Raw genomic sequence first — 18,335 nt, 5'->3', positions numbered from 1 at the left:
ATAGTCAAAAGTGTACAAAGAAAGTACCCAGGGAGTAAACTCATTTCCCGAACGATTTTTTAAATTATATTTTCACCACTAAAACGCATGAGACTTGTAGTTTTCAAAAATGTTTTCATTTTTGATGAGACGCTTAATGAAAGAGGTTTAATCGCCTGCAAACGAAAACCCGCGATTTCCAGTAAATCCCGGGCTTGGCCCATATAGTCAAAAGTATACAAAGAAAGTACCCAGGGAGTAAACTCATTTTCCGAACGATTTTTTAAATTATTTTTTCACCACTACAACGCATGAGACTTGTAGTTTTCAAAAATGTTTTCATTTTTGATGAGACGTGTAATAAAAGTGGTTTAATCGCCGGCAAACGAAAACCTGCGATTTCCCGTAAATCCCGGACTCGGCCCGTATAGTCAAAAGTATACAAAGAAAGTACCCTGTGAGTAAACTCATTTCCAGAACGATTTTTTAAATTATTTTTTCAACACTAAAACCCATGAGACTTGTAGTTTTCAAAAATGTTTTCATTTTTGATGAGACGCTGAATAAAAGGAGTTTAATCGCCGGCAAACGAAAACCCGCCATTTCCCGTAAACCCCGGACTCGGCCTGTATAGTCAAAAGTATACAAAGAAAGTACCCCGGGAGTAAACTCATTTCCCGAAGGATTTTTTATATTATTTTTTTACCACTAAACGCATGAGACTTGTAGTTTTCAAAAATATTTTCATATTTGATGGGACGCTGAATAAAAGAAGTTTAATCGCCGGCAAACGAAAATCCGCGATTTCCCGTAAATCCCGGACTCGGCCCGTATAGTCAAAAGTGTACAAAGAAAGTACCTAGGGAGTAAACTCATTTCCCGAACGATTTTTTAAATTATATTTTCACCACTAAAACGCATGAGACTTGTAGTTTTCAAAAATGTTTTCATTTTTGATGAGACGCTTAATGAAAGAGGTTTAATCGCATGCAAACGAAACCCGCGATTTCCAGTAAATCCCGGGCTTGGCCCATATAGTCAAAAGTATACAAAGAAAGTACCCAGGGAGTAAACTCATTTTCCGAACGATTTTTTAAATTATTTTTTTCACCACTACAACGCATGAGACTTGTAGTTTTCAAAAATGTTTTCATTTTTGATGAGACGCTGAATAAAAGAAGTTTAATCGCCGGCAAAGGAAAACCTGCGATTTCCCGTAAATCCCGGACTCGGCCCGTATAGTCAAAAGTATACAAAGAAAGTACCCAGGGAGTAAACTCATTTCCCGAACGATTTTTTAAATTATCTTTTCACCACTAAAACGCATGAGACTTGTAGTTTTCAGAAATGTTTTCATTTTTGATGAGACGCTTAATGAAAGTGGTTTATTCGCCGGCAAACGAAAACCTGCGATTTCCCGTAAATCCTGGACTCGGCCCGTATAGTCAAAAGTATACAAAGAAAGTACCCAGGGTGTATACTCATTTCCCGAACGATTTTTTAAATTATTATTTCACCACTAAAGCCCATGAGACTTGTAGTTTTCAAAAATGTTTTCATTTTTGATGAGACGCTGAATAAAAGAAGTTTAAACGCCGGCAAACGAAAACCCGCGACTTCCCGTAAATCCCGGACTCGGCCCGTATAGTCAAAAGTATACAAAGAAAGTACCCAGGGTGTATACTCATTTCCCGAACGATTTTTTAAATTATTATTTCACCACTAAAACGCATGAGACTTGTAGCTTTCAAAAACGTTTTCATTTTTGATGAGACGCTTAATGAAAGAGGTTTAATCGCCGGCAAACGAAAACCTGCGATTTCCCGTAAATCCTGGGCTTGGCCCGTATAGTCGAATGTATACAAAGAAAGTACCCTGTGAGTAAACTCAATTCCGAACGATATTTTAAATTATTTTTTCACCACTAAAATGCATGAGACTTGTAGTTTTCAAAAACGTTTTCATTTTTGATGAGACGCTTAATGAAAGAGGTTTAATCGCCGGCAAACGAAAACCCGCGATTTCCCGTAAATCCCGGGCTTGGCCCGTATAGTCGAATGTATACAAAGAAAGTACCCTGTGAGTAAACTCATTTCCCAAACGATATTTTAAATTATTTTTTCACCACTAAAATGCATGAGACTTGTAGTTTTCAAAAATATTTTCATATTTGATGGGACGCTGAATAAAAGAAGTTTAATCGCCGGCAAACGAAAATCCGCGATTTCCCGTAAATCCAGGACTCGGCCCGTATAGTCAAAAGTGTACAAAGAAAGTACCCAGGGAGTAAACTCATTTCCCGAACGATTTTTTAAATTATATTTTCACCACTAAAACGCATGAGACTTGTAGTTTTCAAAAATGTTTTCATTTTTGATGAGACGCTTAATGAAAGAGGTTTAATCGCCTGCAAACGAAAACCCGCGATTTCCAGTAAATCCCGGGCTTGGCCCATATAGTCAAAAGTATACAAAGAAAGTACCCAGGGAGTAAACTCATTTTCCGAACGATTTTTTAAATTATTTTTTCACCACTACAACGCATGAGACTTGTAGTTTTCAAAAATGTTTTCATTTTTGATGAGACGTGTAATAAAAGTGGTTTAACCGCCGGCAAACGAAAACCTGCGATTTCCCGTAAATCCCGGACTCGGCCCGTATAGTCAAAAGTATACAAAGAAAGTACCCTGTGAGTAAACTCATTTCCAGAACGATTTTTTAAATTATTTTTTCAACACTAAAACCCATGAGACTTGTAGTTTTCAAAAATGTTTTCATTTTTGATGAGACGCTGAATAAAAGAAGTTTAATCGCCGGCAAACGAAAACCCGCCATTTCCCGTAAACCCCGGACTCGGCCTGTATAGTCAAAAGTATACAAAGAAAGTACCCCGGGAGTAAACTCATTTCCCGAAGGATTTTTTATATTATTTTTTTACCACTAAACGCATGAGACTTGTAGTTTTCAAAAATATTTTCATATTTGATGGGACGCTGAATAAAAGAAGTTTAATCGCCGGCAAACGAAAATCCGCGATTTCCCGTAAATCCCGGACTCGGCCCGTATAGTCAAAAGTGTACAAAGAAAGTACCTAGGGAGTAAACTCATTTCCCGAACGATTTTTTAAATTATATTTTCACCACTAAAACGCATGAGACTTGTAGTTTTCAAAAATGTTTTCATTTTTGATGAGACGCTTAATGAAAGAGGTTTAATCGCCTGCAAACGAAACCCGCGATTTCCAGTAAATCCCGGGCTTGGCCCATATAGTCAAAAGTATACAAAGAAAGTACCCAGGGAGTAAACTCATTTTCCGAACGATTTTTTAAATTATTTTTTTCACCACTACAACGCATGAGACTTGTAGTTTTCAAAAATGTTTTCATTTTTGATGAGACGCTGAATAAAAGAAGTTTAATCGCCGGCAAAGGAAAACCTGCGATTTCCCGTAAATCCCGGACTCGGCCCGTATAGTCAAAAGTATACAAAGAAAGTACCCAGGGAGTAAACTCATTTCCCGAACGATTTTTTAAATTATCTTTTCACCACTAAAACGCATGAGACTTGTAGTTTTCAGAAATGTTTTCATTTTTGATGAGACGCTTAATGAAAGTGGTTTATTCGCCGGCAAACGAAAACCTGCGATTTCCCGTAAATCCTGGACTCGGCCCGTATAGTCAAAAGTATACAAAGAAAGTACCCAGGGTGTATACTCATTTCCCGAACGATTTTTTAAATTATTATTTCACCACTAAAGCCCATGAGACTTGTAGTTTTCAAAAATGTTTTCATTTTTGATGAGACGCTGAATAAAAGAAGTTTAAACGCCGGCAAACGAAAACCCGCGACTTCCCGTAAATCCCGGACTCGGCCCGTATAGTCAAAAGTATACAAAGAAAGTACCCAGGGTGTATACTCATTTCCCGAACGATTTTTTAAATTATTATTTCACCACTAAAACGCATGAGACTTGTAGCTTTCAAAAACGTTTTCATTTTTGATGAGACGCTTAATGAAAGAGGTTTAATCGCCGGCAAACGAAAACCTGCGATTTCCCGTAAATCCTGGGCTTGGCCCGTATAGTCGAATGTATACAAAGAAAGTACCCTGTGAGTAAACTCAATTCCGAACGATATTTTAAATTATTTTTTCACCACTAAAATGCATGAGACTTGTAGTTTTCAAAAACGTTTTCATTTTTGATGAGACGCTTAATGAAAGAGGTTTAATCGCCGGCAAACGAAAACCCGCGATTTCCCGTAAATCCCGGGCTTGGCCCGTATAGTCGAATGTATACAAAGAAAGTACCCTGTGAGTAAACTCATTTCCCAAACGATATTTTAAATTATTTTTTCACCACTAAAATGCATGAGACTTGTAGTTTTCAGAAATGTTTTCATTTTTGATGAGACGTGTAATAAAAGTGGTTTAATCGCCGGCAAACGAAAACCTGCGATTTCCCGTAAATCCCGGACTCGGCCCGTATAGTCAAAAGTATACAAAGGAAGTACCCTGTGAGTAAACTCATTTCAAGAACGATTTTTTAAATTATTTTTTCAACACTAAAACCCATGAGACTTGTAGTTTTCAAAAATGTTTTCATTTTTGATGAGACGCTGAATAAAAGAAGTTTAATCGCCGGCAAACGAAAACCCGCCATTTCCCGTAAACCCCGGACTCGGCCTGTATAGTCAAAAGTATACAAAGAAAGTACCCCGGGAGTAAACTCATTTCCCGAAGGATTTTTTATATTATTTTTTTACCACTAAACGCATGAGACTTGTAGTTTTCAAAAATATTTTTATATTTGATGGGACGCTGAATAAAAGAAGTTTAATCGCCGGCAAACGAAAATCCGCGATTTCCCGTAAATCCCGGACTCGGCCCGTATAGTCAAAAGTGTACAAAGAAAGTACCCAGGGAGTAAACTCATTTCATGAACGAATTTTTAAATTATATTTTCACCACTAAAACGCATGAGACTTGTAGTTTTCAAAAATGTTTTCATTTTTGATGAGACGCTTAATGAAAGAGGTTTATTCGCCGGCAAACGAAAACCCGCGATTTCCAGTAAATACCGGGCTTGGCCCATATAGTCAAAAGTATACAAAGAAAGTACCCAGGGAGTAAACTCATTTTCCGAACGATTTTTTAAATTATTTTTTCACCACTACAACGCATGAGACTTGTAGTTTTTAAAAATGTTTTCATTTTTGATGAGACGCTGAATAAAAGAAGTTTAATCGCCGGCAAAGGAAAACCTGCGATTTCCCGTAAATCCCGGACTCGGCCCGTATAGTCAAAAGTATACAAAGAAAGTACCCAGGGAGTAAACTCATTTCCCGAACGATTTTTTAAATTATCTTTTTACCACTAAAACGCATGAGACTTGTAGTTTTCAGAAATGTTTTCATTTTTGATGAGACGCTTAATGAAAGTGGTTTAATCGCCGGCAAACGAAAACCTGCGATTTCCCGTAAATCCTGGACTCGGCCCGTATAGTCAAAAGTATACAAAGAAAGTACCCAGGGTGTATACTCATTTCCCGAACGATTTTTTAAATTATTATTTCACCACTAAAGCCCATGAGACTTGTAGTTTTCAAAAACGTTTTCATTTTTGATGAGACGCTTAATGAAAGAGGTTTAATCGCCGGCAAACGAAAACCCGCGATTTCCCGTAAATCCTGGGCTTGGCCCGTATTGTCGAATGTATACAAAGAAAGTACCCTGTGAGTAAACTCAATTCCCGAACGATATTTTAAATTATTTTTTCACCACTAAAATGCATGAGACTTGTAGTTTTCAAAAACGTTTTCATTTTTGATGAGACGCTAAATGAAAGAGGTTTAATCGCCGGCAAACGAAAACCCGCGATTTCCCGTAAATCCCGGGCTTGGCCCGTATAGTCGAATGTATACAAAGAAAGTACCCTGTGAGTAAACTCATTTCCAGAACGATTTTTTAAATTATTTTTTCAACACTAAAACCCATGAGACTTGTAGTTTTCAAAAATGTTTTCATTTTTGATGAGACGCTGAATAAAAGAAGTTTAATCGCCGGCAAACGAAAACCCGCCATTTCCCGTAAACCCCGGACTCGGCCTGTATAGTCAAAAGTATACAAAGAAAGTACCCCGGGAGTAAACTCATTTCCCGAAGGATTTTTTATATTATTTTTTTTACCAATAAACGCATGAGACTTGTAGTTTTCAAAAATATTTTCATATTCGATGGGACGCTGAATAAAAGAAGTTTAATCGCCGGCAAACGAAAATCCGCGATTTCCCGTAAATCCCGGACTCGGCCCGTATAGTCAAAAGTGTACAAAGAAAGTACCCAGGGAGTAAATTCATTTCCCGAACGATTTTTTAAATTATATTTTCACCACTAAAACGCATGAGACTTGTAGTTTTCAAAAATCTTTTCATTTTTGATGAGACGCTTAATGAAAGAGGTTTAATCGCCGGCAAACGAAAACCCGCGATTTCCAGTAAATCCCGGGCTTGGCCCATATAGTCAAAAGTATACAAAGAAAGTACCCAGGGAGTAAACTCATTTTCCGAACGATTTTTTAAATTATTTTTTCACCACAACAACGCATGAGACTTGTAGTTTTCAAAAATGTTTTCATTTTTGATGAGACGCTGAATAAAAGAAGTTTAATCGCCGGCAAAGGAAAACCTGCGATTTCCCGTAAATCCCGGACTCGGCCCGTATAGTCAAAAGTATACAAAGAAAGTACCCAGGGAGTAAACTCATTTCCCGAACGATTTTTTAAATTATCTTTTCACCACTAAAACGCATGAGACTTGTAGTTTTCAGAAATGTTTTCATTTTTGATGAGACGCTTAATGAAAGTGGTTTATTCGCCGGCAAACGAAAACCTGCGATTTCCCGTAAATCCTGGACTCGGCCCGTATAGTCAAAAGTGTACAAAGAAAGTACCCAGGGAGTAAACTCATTTCCCGAACGATTTTTTAAATTATATTTTCACCACTAAAACGCATGAGACTTGTAGTTTTCAAAAATGTTTTCATTTTTGATGAGACGCTTAATGAAAGAGGTTTAATCGCCGGCAAACGAAAACCCGCGATTTCCAGTAAATCCCGGGCTTGGCCCATATAGTCAAAAGTATACAAAGAAAGTACCCAGGGAGTAAACTCATTTTCCGAACGATTTTTTAAATTATTTTTTCACCACTACAACGCATGAGACTTGTAGTTTTCAAAAATGTTTTCATTTTTGATGAGACGCTGAATAAAAGAAGTTTAATCGCCGGCAAACGAAAACCCGCCATTTCCCGTAAACCCCGGACTCGGCCTGTATAGTCAAAAGTATACAAAGAAAGTACCCCGGGAGTAAACTCATTTCCCGAAGGATTTTTTATATTATTTTTTTACCACTAAACGCATGAGACTTGTAGTTTTCAAAAATATTTTTATATTTGATGGGACGCTGAATAAAAGAAGTTTAATCGCCGGCAAACGAAAATCCGCGATTTCCCGTAAATCCCGGACTCGGCCCGTATAGTCAAAAGTGTACAAAAAAAGTACCCAGGGAGTAAACTCATTTCCCGAACGAATTTTTAAATTATATTTTCACCACTAAAACGCATGAGACTTGTAGTTTTCAAAAATGTTTTCATTTTTGATGAGACGCTTAATGAAAGAGGTTTAATCGCCGGCAAACGAAAACCCGCGATTTCCAGTAAATACCGGGCTTGGCCCATATAGTCAAAAGTATACAAAGAAAGTACCCAGGGAGTAAACTCATTTTCCGAACGATTTTTTAAATTATTTTTTCACCACTACAACGCATGAGACTTGTAGTTTTCAAAAATGTTTTCATTTTTGATGAGACGCTGAATAAAAGAAGTTTAATCGCCGGCAAAGGAAAACCTGCGATTTCCCGTAAATCCCGGACTCGGCCCGTATAGTCAAAAGTATACAAAGAAAATACCCAGGGAGTAAACTCATTTCCCGAACGATTTTTTAAATTATCTTTTCACCAATAAAACGCATGAGACTTGTAGTTTTCAGAAATGTTTTCATTTTTGATGAGACGCTTAATGAAAGTGGTTTAATCGCCGGCAAACGAAAACCTGCGATTTCCCGTAAATCCTGGACTCGGCCCGTATAGTCAAAAGTATACAAAGAAAGTACCCAGGGTGTATACTCATTTCCCGAACGATTTTTTAAATTATTATTTCACCACTAAAGCCCATGAGACTTGTAGTTTTCAAAAACGTTTTCATTTTTGATGAGACGCTTAATGAAAGAGGTTTAATCGCCGGCAAACGAAAACCCGCGATTTCCCGTAAATCCCGGACTCGGCCCGTATAGTCAAAAGTATACAAAGAAAGTACCCAGGAAGTAAACTCATTTCCCGAACGATTTTTTAAATTATCTTTTCACCACTAAAACGCATGAGACTTGTAGTTTTCAGAAATGTTTTCATTTTTGATGCGACGCTTAATGAAAGTGGTTTAATCGCCGGCAAACGAAAACCTGCGATTTCCCGTAAATCCTGGACTCGGCCCGTATAGTCAAAAGTATACAAAGAAAGTACCCAGGGTGTATACTCATTTCCCGAACGATTTTTTAAATTATTATTTCACCACTAAAGCCCATGAGACTTGTAGTTTTCAAAAACGTTTTCATTTTTGATGAGACGCTTAATGAAAGAGGTTTAATCGCCGGCAAACGAAAACCCGCGATTTCCCGTAAATCCTGGGCTTGGCCCGTATTGTCGAATGTATACAAAGAAAGTACCCTGTGAGTAAACTCAATTCCCGAACGATATTTTAAATTATTTTTTCACCACTAAAATGCATGAGACTTGTAGTTTTCAAAAACGTTTTCATTTTTGATGAGACGCTTAATGAAAGAGGTTTAATCGCCGGCAAACGAAAACCCGCGATTTCCCGTAAATCCCGGGCTTGGCCCGTATAGTCGAATGTATACAAAGAAAGTACCCTGTGAGTAAACTCATTTCCAGAACGATTTTTTAAATTATTTTTTCAACACTAAAACCCATGAGACTTGTAGTTTTCAAAAATGTTTTCATTTTTGATGAGACGCTGAATAAAAGAAGTTTAATCGCCGGCAAACGAAAACCCGCCATTTCCCGTAAACCCCGGACTCGGCCTGTATAGTCAAAAGTATACAAAGAAAGTACCCCGGGAGTAAACTCATTTCCCGAAGGATTTTTTATATTATTTTTTTACCACTAAACGCATGAGACTTGTAGTTTTCAAAAATATTTTCATATTTGATGGGACGCTGAATAAAAGAAGTTTAATCGCCGGCAAACGAAAATCCGCGATTTCCCGTAAATCCCGGACTCGGCCCGTATAGTCAAAAGTGTACAAAGAAAGTAGCCAGGAGGTAAACTCATTTCCGGAAAGATTTTTTAAATTATATTTTCACCACTAAAACGCATGACACTTGTAGTTTTCAAAAATGTTTTCATTTTTGATGAGACGCTTAATGAAAGAGGTTTAATCGCCGGCAAACGAAAACCCGCGATTTCCAGTAAATCCCGGGCTTGGCCCATATAGTCAAAAGTATACAAAGAAAGTACCCAGGGAGTAAACTCATTTTCCGAACGATTTTTTAAATTATTTTTTCACCACTACAACGCATGAGACTTGTAGTTTTCAAAAATGTTTTCATTTTTGATGAGACGCTGAATAAAAGAAGTTTAATCGCCGGCAAAGGAAAACCTGCGATTTCCCGTAAATCCCGGACTCGGCCCGTATAGTCAAAAGTGTACAAAGAAAGTACCCAGGGAGTAAACTCATTTCCCGAACGATTTTTTAAATTATATTTTCACCACTAAAACGCATGAGACTTGTAGTTTTCAAAAATGTTTTCATTTTTGATGAGACGCTTAATGAAAGAGGTTTAATCGCCGGCAAACGAAAACCCGCGATTTCCAGTAAATCCCGGGCTTGGCCCATATAGTCAAAAGTATACAAAGAAAGTACCCAGGGAGTAAACTCATTTTCCGAACGATTTTTTAAATTATTTTTTCACCACTACAACGCATGAGACTTGTAGTTTTCAAAAATGTTTTCATTTTTGATGAGACGCTGAATAAAGGAAGTTTAATCGCCGGCAAAGGAAAACCTGCGATTTCCCGTAAATCCCGGACTCGGCCCGTATAGTCAAAAGTATACAAAGAAAGTACCCAGGGAGTAAACTCATTTCCCGAACGATTTTTTAAATTATCTTTTCACCACTAAAACGCATGAGACTTGTAGTTTTCAGAAATGTTTTCATTTTTGATGAGACGCTTAATGAAAGATGTTTATTCGCCGGCAAACGAAAACCTGCGATTTCCCGTAAATCCTGGACTCGGCCCGTATAGTCAAAAGTATACAAAGAAAGTACCCAGGGTGTATACTCATTTCCCGAACGATTTTTTAAATTATTATTTCACCATTAAAGCCCATGAGACTTGTAGTTCTCAAAAATGTTTTCATTTTTGATGAGACGCTGAATAAAAGAAGTTTAATCGCCGGCAAAGGAAAACCTGCGATTTCCCGTAAATCCCGGACTCGGCCCGTATAGTCAAAAGTGTACAAAGAAAGTACCCAGGGAGTAAACTCATTTCCCGAACGATTTTTTAAATTATATTTTCACCACTAAAACGCATGAGATTTGTAGTTTTCAAAAATGTTTTCATTTTTGATGAGACGCTTAATGAAAGAGGTTTAATCGCCGGCAAACGAAAACCCGCGATTTCCAGTAAATCCCGGGCTTGGCCCATATAGTCAAAAGTATACAAAGAAAGTACCCAGGGAGTAAACTCATTTTCCGAACGATTTTTTAAATTATTTTTTCACCACTACAACGCATGAGACTTGTAGTTTTCAAAAATGTTTTCATTTTTGATGAGACGCTGAATAAAGGAAGTTTAATCGCCGGCAAAGGAAAACCTGCGATTTCCCGTAAATCCCGGACTCGGCCCGTATAGTCAAAAGTATACAAAGAAAGTACCCAGGGAGTAAACTCATTTCCCGAACGATTTTTTAAATTATCTTTTCACCACTAAAACGCATGAGACTTGTAGTTTTCAGAAATGTTTTCATTTTTGATGAGACGCTTAATGAAAGATGTTTATTCGCCGGCAAACGAAAACCTGCGATTTCCCGTAAATCCTGGACTCGGCCCGTATAGTCAAAAGTATACAAAGAAAGTACCCAGGGTGTATACTCATTTCCCGAACGATTTTTTAAATTATTATTTCACCATTAAAGCCCATGAGACTTGTAGTTCTCAAAAATGTTTTCATTTTTGATGAGACGCTGAATAAAAGAAGTTTAAACGCCGGCAAACGAAAACCCGCGACTTCCCGTAAATCCTGGGCTTGGCCCGTATAGTCGAATGTATACAAAGAAAGTACCCTGTGAGTAAACTCAATTCCCGAACGATATTTTAAATTATTTTTTCACCACTAAAATGCATGAGACTTGTAGTTTTCAAAAACGTTTTCATTTTTGATGAGACGCTTAATGAAAGAGGTTTAATCGCCGGCAAACGAAAACCCGCGATTTCCCGTAAATCCCGGGCTTGGCCCGTATAGTCGAATGTATACAAAGAAAGTACCCTGTGAGTAAACTCATTTCCAGAACGATTTTTTAAATTATTTTTTCAACACTAAAACCCATGAGACTTGTAGTTTTCAAAAATGTTTTCATTTTTGATGAGACGCTGAATAAAAGAAGTTTAATCGCCGGCAAACGAAAACCCGCCATTTCCCGTAAACCCCGGACTCGGCCTGTATAGTCAAAAGTATACAAAGAAAGTACCCCGGGAGTAAACTCATTTCCCGAAGGATTTTTTATATTATTTTTTTACCACTAAACGCATGAGACTTGTAGTTTTCAAAAATGTTTTCATATTTGATGGGACGCTGAATAAAAGAAGTTTAATCGCCGGCAAACGAAAATCCGCGATTTCCCGTAAATCCCGGACTCGGCCCGTATAGTCAAAAGTGTACAAAGAAAGTAGCCAGGGAGTAAACTCATTTCCGGAAAGATTTTTTAAATTATATTTTCACCACTAAAACGCATGAGACTTGTAGTTTTCAAAAATGTTTTCATTTTTGATGAGACGCTTAATGAAAGAGGTTTAATCGCCGGCAAACGAAAACCCGCGATTTCCAGTAAATCCCGGGCTTGGCCCATATAGTCAAAAGTATACAAAGAAAGTACCCAGGGAGTAAACTCATTTTCCGAACGATTTTTTAAATTATTTTTTCACCACTACAACGCATGAGACTTGTAGTTTTCAAAAATGTTTTCATTTTTGATGAGACGCTGAATAAAAGAAGTTTAATCGCCGGCAAAGGAAAACCTGCGATTTCCCGTAAATCCCGGACTCGGCCCGTATAGTCAAAAGTGTACAAAGAAAGTACCCAGGGAGTAAACTCATTTCCCGAACGATTTTTTAAATTATATTTTCACCACTAAAACGCATGAGACTTGTAGTTTTCAAAAATGTTTTCATTTTTGATGAGACGCTTAATGAAAGAGGTTTAATCGCCGGCAAACGAAAACCCGCGATTTCCAGTAAATCCCGGGCTTGGCCCATATAGTCAAAAGTATACAAAGAAAGTACCCAGGGAGTAAACTCATTTTCCGAACGATTTTTTAAATTATTTTTTCACCACTACAACGCATGAGACTTGTAGTTTTCAAAAATGTTTTCATTTTTGATGAGACGCTGAATAAAGGAAGTTTATTCGCCGGCAAAGGAAAACCTGCGATTTCCCGTAAATCCCGGACTCGGCCGGTATAGTCAAAAGTATACAAAGAAAGTACCCAGGGAGTAAACTCATTTCCCGAACGATTTTTTAAATTATCTTTTCACCACTAAAACGCATGAGACTTGTAGTTTTCAGAAATGTTTTCATTTTTGATGAGACGCTTAATGAAAGTGGTTTATTCGCCGGCAAACGAAAACCTGCGATTTCCCGTAAATCCTGGACTCGGCCCGTATAGTCAAAAGTATACAAAGAAAGTACCCAGGGTGTATACTCATTTCCCAAACGATTTTTTAAATTATTATTTCACCACTAAAGCCCATGAGACTTGTAGTTTTCAAAAATGTTTTCATTTTTGATGAGACGCTGAATAAAAGAAGTTTAAACGCCGGCAAACGAAAACCCGCGACTTCCCGTAAATCCCGGACTCGGCCCGTATAGTCAAAAGTATACAAAGAATGTACCCAGGGAGTAAACTCATTTCCCGAACGATTTTTAAAATATTTTTTCACCACTAAAATGCATGAGACTTGTAGTTTTCAAAAACGTTTTCATTATTGATGAGACGCTTAATGAAAGAGGTTTAATCGCAGGCAAACGAAAACCCGCGATTTCCCGTAAATCCTGGGCTTGGCCCGTAAAGTCGAATGTATACAAAGAAAGTACCCTGTGAGTAAATTCAATTCCCGAACGATATTTTAAATTATTTTTTCACCACTAAAATGCATGAGACTTGTAGTTTTCAAAAACGTTTTCATTTTTGATGAGACGCTTAATGAAAGAGGTTTAATCGCCGGCAAACGAAAACCCGCGATTTCCCGTAAATCCCGGGCTTAGCCCGTATAGTCGAATGTATACAAAGAAAGTACCCTGTGAGTAAACTCATTTCCCAAACGATATTTTAAATTATTTTTTCACAACTAAAATGCATGAGACTTGTAGTTTTCAGAAATGTTTTCATTTTTGATGAGACGTGTAATAAAAGTGGTTTAATCGCCGGCAAACGAAAACCTGCGATTTCCCGTAAATCCCGGACTCGGACCGTATAGTCAAAAGTATACAAAGAAAGTACCCTGTGAGTAAACTCATTTCCAGAACGATTTTTTAAATTATTTTTTCAACACTAAAACCCATGAGACTTGTAGTTTTCAAAAATGTTTTCATTTTTGATGAGACGCTGGATAAAAGAAGTTTAAACGCCGGCAAACGAAAACCCGCCATTTCCCGTAAACCCCGGACTCGGCCTGTATAGTCAAAAGTATACAAAGAAAGTACCCCGGGAGTAAACTCATTTCCCGAAGGATTTTTTATATTATTTTTTTACCACTAAACGCATGAGACTTGTAGTTTTCAAAAATATTTTCATATTTGATGGGACGCTGAATAAAAGAAGTTTAATCGCCGGCAAACGAAAATCCGCGATTTCCCGTAAATCCCGGACTCGGCCCGTATAGTCAAAAGTGTACAAAGAAAGTACCCAGGGAGTAAACTCATTTCCCGAACGATTTTTTAAATTATATTTTCACCACTAAAACGCATGAGACTTGTAGTTTTCAAAAATGTTTTCATTTTTGATGAGACGCTTAATGAAAGAGGTTTAATCGCCTGCAAACGAAAACCCGCGATTTCCAGTAAATCCCGGGCTTGGCCCATATAGTCAAAAGTATACAAAGAAAGTACCCAGGGAGTAAACTCATTTTCCGAACGATTTTTTAAATTATTTTTTCACCACTACAACGCATGAGACTTGTAGTTTTCAAAAATGTTTTCATTTTTGATGAGACGTGTAATAAAAGAGGTTTAATTGCCGGCAAACGAAAACCTGCGATTTCCCGTAAATCCCGCCTCGGCCCGTATAGTCAAAAGTATACAAAGAAAGTACCCTGTGAGTAAACTCATTTCCAGAACGATTTTTTAAATTATTTTTTCAACACTAAAACCCATGAGACTTGTAGTTTTCAAAAATGTTTTCATTTTTGATGAGACGCTGAATAAAAGAAGTTTAATCGCCGGCAAACGAAAACCCGCCATTTCCCGTAAACCCCGGACTCGGCCTGTATAGTCAAAAGTATACAAAGAAAGTACCCCGGGAGTAAACTCATTTCCCGAAGGATTTTTTATATTATTTTTTTACCACTAAACGCATGAGACTTGTAGTTTTCAAAAATGTTTTCATATTTGATGGGACGCTGAATAAAAGAAGTTTAATCGCCGGCAAACGAAAACCCGCGATTTCCAGTAAATCCCGGGCTTGGCTCATATAGCCAAAAGTATACAAAGAAAGTACCCAGGGAGTAAACTCATTTTCCGAACGATTTTTTAAATTATTTTTTCACCACTACAACGCATGAGACTTGTAGTTTTCAAAAATGTTTTCATTTTTGATGAGACGCTGAATAAAAGAAGTTTAATCGCCGGCAAAGGAAAACCTGCGATTTCCCGTAAATCCCGGACTCGGCCCGTATAGTCAAAAGTGTACAAAGAAAGTACCCAGGGAGTAAACTCATTTCCCGAACGATTTTTTAAATTATATTTTCACCACTAAAACGCATGAGACTTGTAGTTTTCAAAAATGTTTTCATTTTTGATGAGACGCTTAATGAAAGAGGTTTAATCGCCGGCAAACGAAAACCCGCGATTTCCAGTAAATCCCGGGCTTGGCCCATATAGTCAAAAGTATACAAAGAAAGTACCCAGGGAGTAAACTCGTTTTCCGAACGATTTTTTAAATTATTTTTTCACCACTACAACGCATGAGACTTGTAGTTTTCAAAAATGTTTTCATTTTTGATGAGACGCTGAATAAAGGAAGTTTAATCGCCGGCAAAGGAAAACCTGCGATTTCCCGTAAATCCCGGACTCGGCCCGTATAGTCAAAAGTATACAAAGAAAGTACCCAGGGAGTAAACTCATTTCCCGAACGATTTTTTAAATTATCTTTTCACCACTAAAACGCATGAGACTTGTAGTTTTCAGAAATGTTTTCATTTTTGATGAGACGCTTAATGAAAGTGGTTTATTCGCCGGCAAACGAAAACCTGCGATTTCTCGTAAATCCTGGACTCGGCCCGTATAGTCAAAAGTATACAAAGAAAGTACCCAGGGTGTATACTCATTTCTCGAACGATTTTTTAAATTATTATTTCACCACTAAAGCCCATGAGACTTGTAGTTTTCAAAAATGTTTTCATTTTTGATGAGACGCTGAATAAAAGAAGTTTAAACGCCGGCAAACGAAAACCCGCGACTTCCCGTAAATCCCGGACTCGGCCCGTATAGTCAAAAGTATACAAAGAATGTACCCAGGGAGTAAACTCATTTCCCGAACGATTTTTAAAATATTTTTTCACCACTAAAACGCATGAGACTTGTAGTTTTCAAAAACGTTTTCATTATTGATGAGACGCTGAATAAAAGAAGTTTAATCGCCGGCAAACGAAAACCCGCCATTTCCCGTAAACCCCGGACTCGGCCTGTATAGTCAAAAGTATACAAAGAAAGTACCCCGGGAGTAAACTCATTTCCCGAAGGATTTTTTATATTATTTTTTTACCACAAAACGCATGAGACTTGTAGTTTTCAAAAATATTTTCATATTTGATGGGACGCTGAATAAAAGAAGTTTAATCGCCGGCAAACGAAAATCCGCGATTTCCCGTAAATCCCGGACTCGGCCCGTATAGTCAAAAGTGTACAAAGAAAGTACCCAGGGAGTAAACTCATTTCCCGAACGATTTTTTAAATTATATTTTCACCACTAAAACGCATGAGACTTGTAGTTTTCAAAAATGTTTTCATTTTTGATGAGACGCTTAATGAAAGAGGTTTAATCGCCTGCAAACGAAAACCCGCGATTTCCAGTAAATCCCGGGCTTGGCCCATATAGTCAAAAGTATACAAAGAAAGTACCCAGGGAGTAAACTCATTTTCCGAACGATTTTTTAAATTATTTTTTCACCACTACAACGCATGAGACTTGTAGTTTTTAAAAATGTTTTCATTTTTGATGAGACGTGTAATAAAAGTGGTTTAATCGCCGGCAAACGAAAACCTGCGATTTCCCGTAAATCCCGGACTCGGCCCGTATAGTCAAAAGTATACAAAGAAAGTACCCTGTGAGTAAACTCATTTCCAGAACGATTTTTTAAATTATTTTTTCAACACCAAAACCCATGAGACTTGTAGTTTTCAAAAATGTTTTCATTTTTGATGAGACGCTGAATAAAAGAAGTTTAATCGCCGGCAAACGAAAACCCGCCATTTCCCGTAAACCCCGGACTCGGCCTGTATAGTCAAAAGTATACAAAGAAAGTACCCCGGGAGTAAACTCATTTCCCGAAGGATTTTTTATATTATTTTTTTACCACTAAACGCATGAGACTTGTAGTTTTCAAAAATATTTTCATATTTGATGGGACGCTGAATAAAAGAAGTTTAATCGCCGGCAAACGAAAATCCGCGATTTCCCGTAAATCCCGGACTCGGCCCGTATAGTCAAAAGTGTACAAAGAAAGTACCCAGGGAGTAAACTCATTTCCCGAACGATTTTTTAAATTATATTTTCACCACTAAAACGCATGAGACTTGTAGTTTTCAAAAATGTTTTCATTTTTGATGAGACGCTTAATGAAAGAGGTTTAATCGCCTGCAAACGAAAACCCGCGATTTCCAGTAAATCCCGGGCTTGGCCCATATAGTCAAAAGTATACAAAGAAAGTACCCAGGGAGTAAACTCATTTTCCGAACGATTTTTTAAATTATTTTTTCACCACTACAACGCATGAGACTGGTAGTTTTCAAAAATGTTTTCATTTTTGATGAGACGTGTAATAAAAGTGGTTTAATCGCCGGCAAACGAAAACCTGCGATTTCCCGTAAATCCCGGACTCGGCCCGTATAGTCAAAAGTATACAAAGAAAGTACCCTGTGAGTAAACTCATTTCCAGAACGATTTTTTAAATTATTTTTTCAACACTAAAACCCATGAGACTTGTAGTTTTCAAAAATGTTTCCATTTTTGATGAGACGCTGAATAAAGGAAGTTTAATCGCCGCCAAACGAAAACCCGCCATTTCCCGTAAACCCCGGACTCGGCCTGTATAGTCAAAAGTATACAAAGAAAGTACCCCGGGAGTAAACTCATTTCCCGAAGGATTTTTTATATTATTTTTTTACCACTAAACGCATGAGACTTGTAGTTTTCAAAAATATTTTCATATTTGATGGGACGCTGAATAAAAGAAGTTTAATCGCCGGCAAAGGAAAATCCGCGATTTCCCGTAAATCCCGGACTCGGCCCGTATAGTCAAAAGTGTACAAAGAAAGTACCCAGGGAGTAAACTCATTTCCCGAACGATTTTTTAAATTATATTTTCACCACTAAAACGCATGAGACTTGTAGTTTTCAAAAATGTTTTCATTTTTGATGAGACGCTTAATGAAAGAGGTTTAATCGCCTGCAAACGAAAACCCGCGATTTCCAGTAAATCCCGGGCTTGGCCCATATAGTCAAAAGTATACAAAGAAAGTACCCAGGGAGTAAACTCATTTTCCGAACGATTTTTTAAATTATTTTTTTCACCACT

Source organism: Hydractinia symbiolongicarpus, chromosome 3, assembly GCF_029227915.1.
Source record: "Hydractinia symbiolongicarpus strain clone_291-10 chromosome 3, HSymV2.1, whole genome shotgun sequence".
NCBI lineage: Eukaryota > Metazoa > Cnidaria > Hydrozoa > Anthoathecata > Hydractiniidae > Hydractinia > Hydractinia symbiolongicarpus.
The sequence above is the reverse complement of the archived record's forward strand: the minus strand, read 5'-3'. Positions refer to the sequence as shown.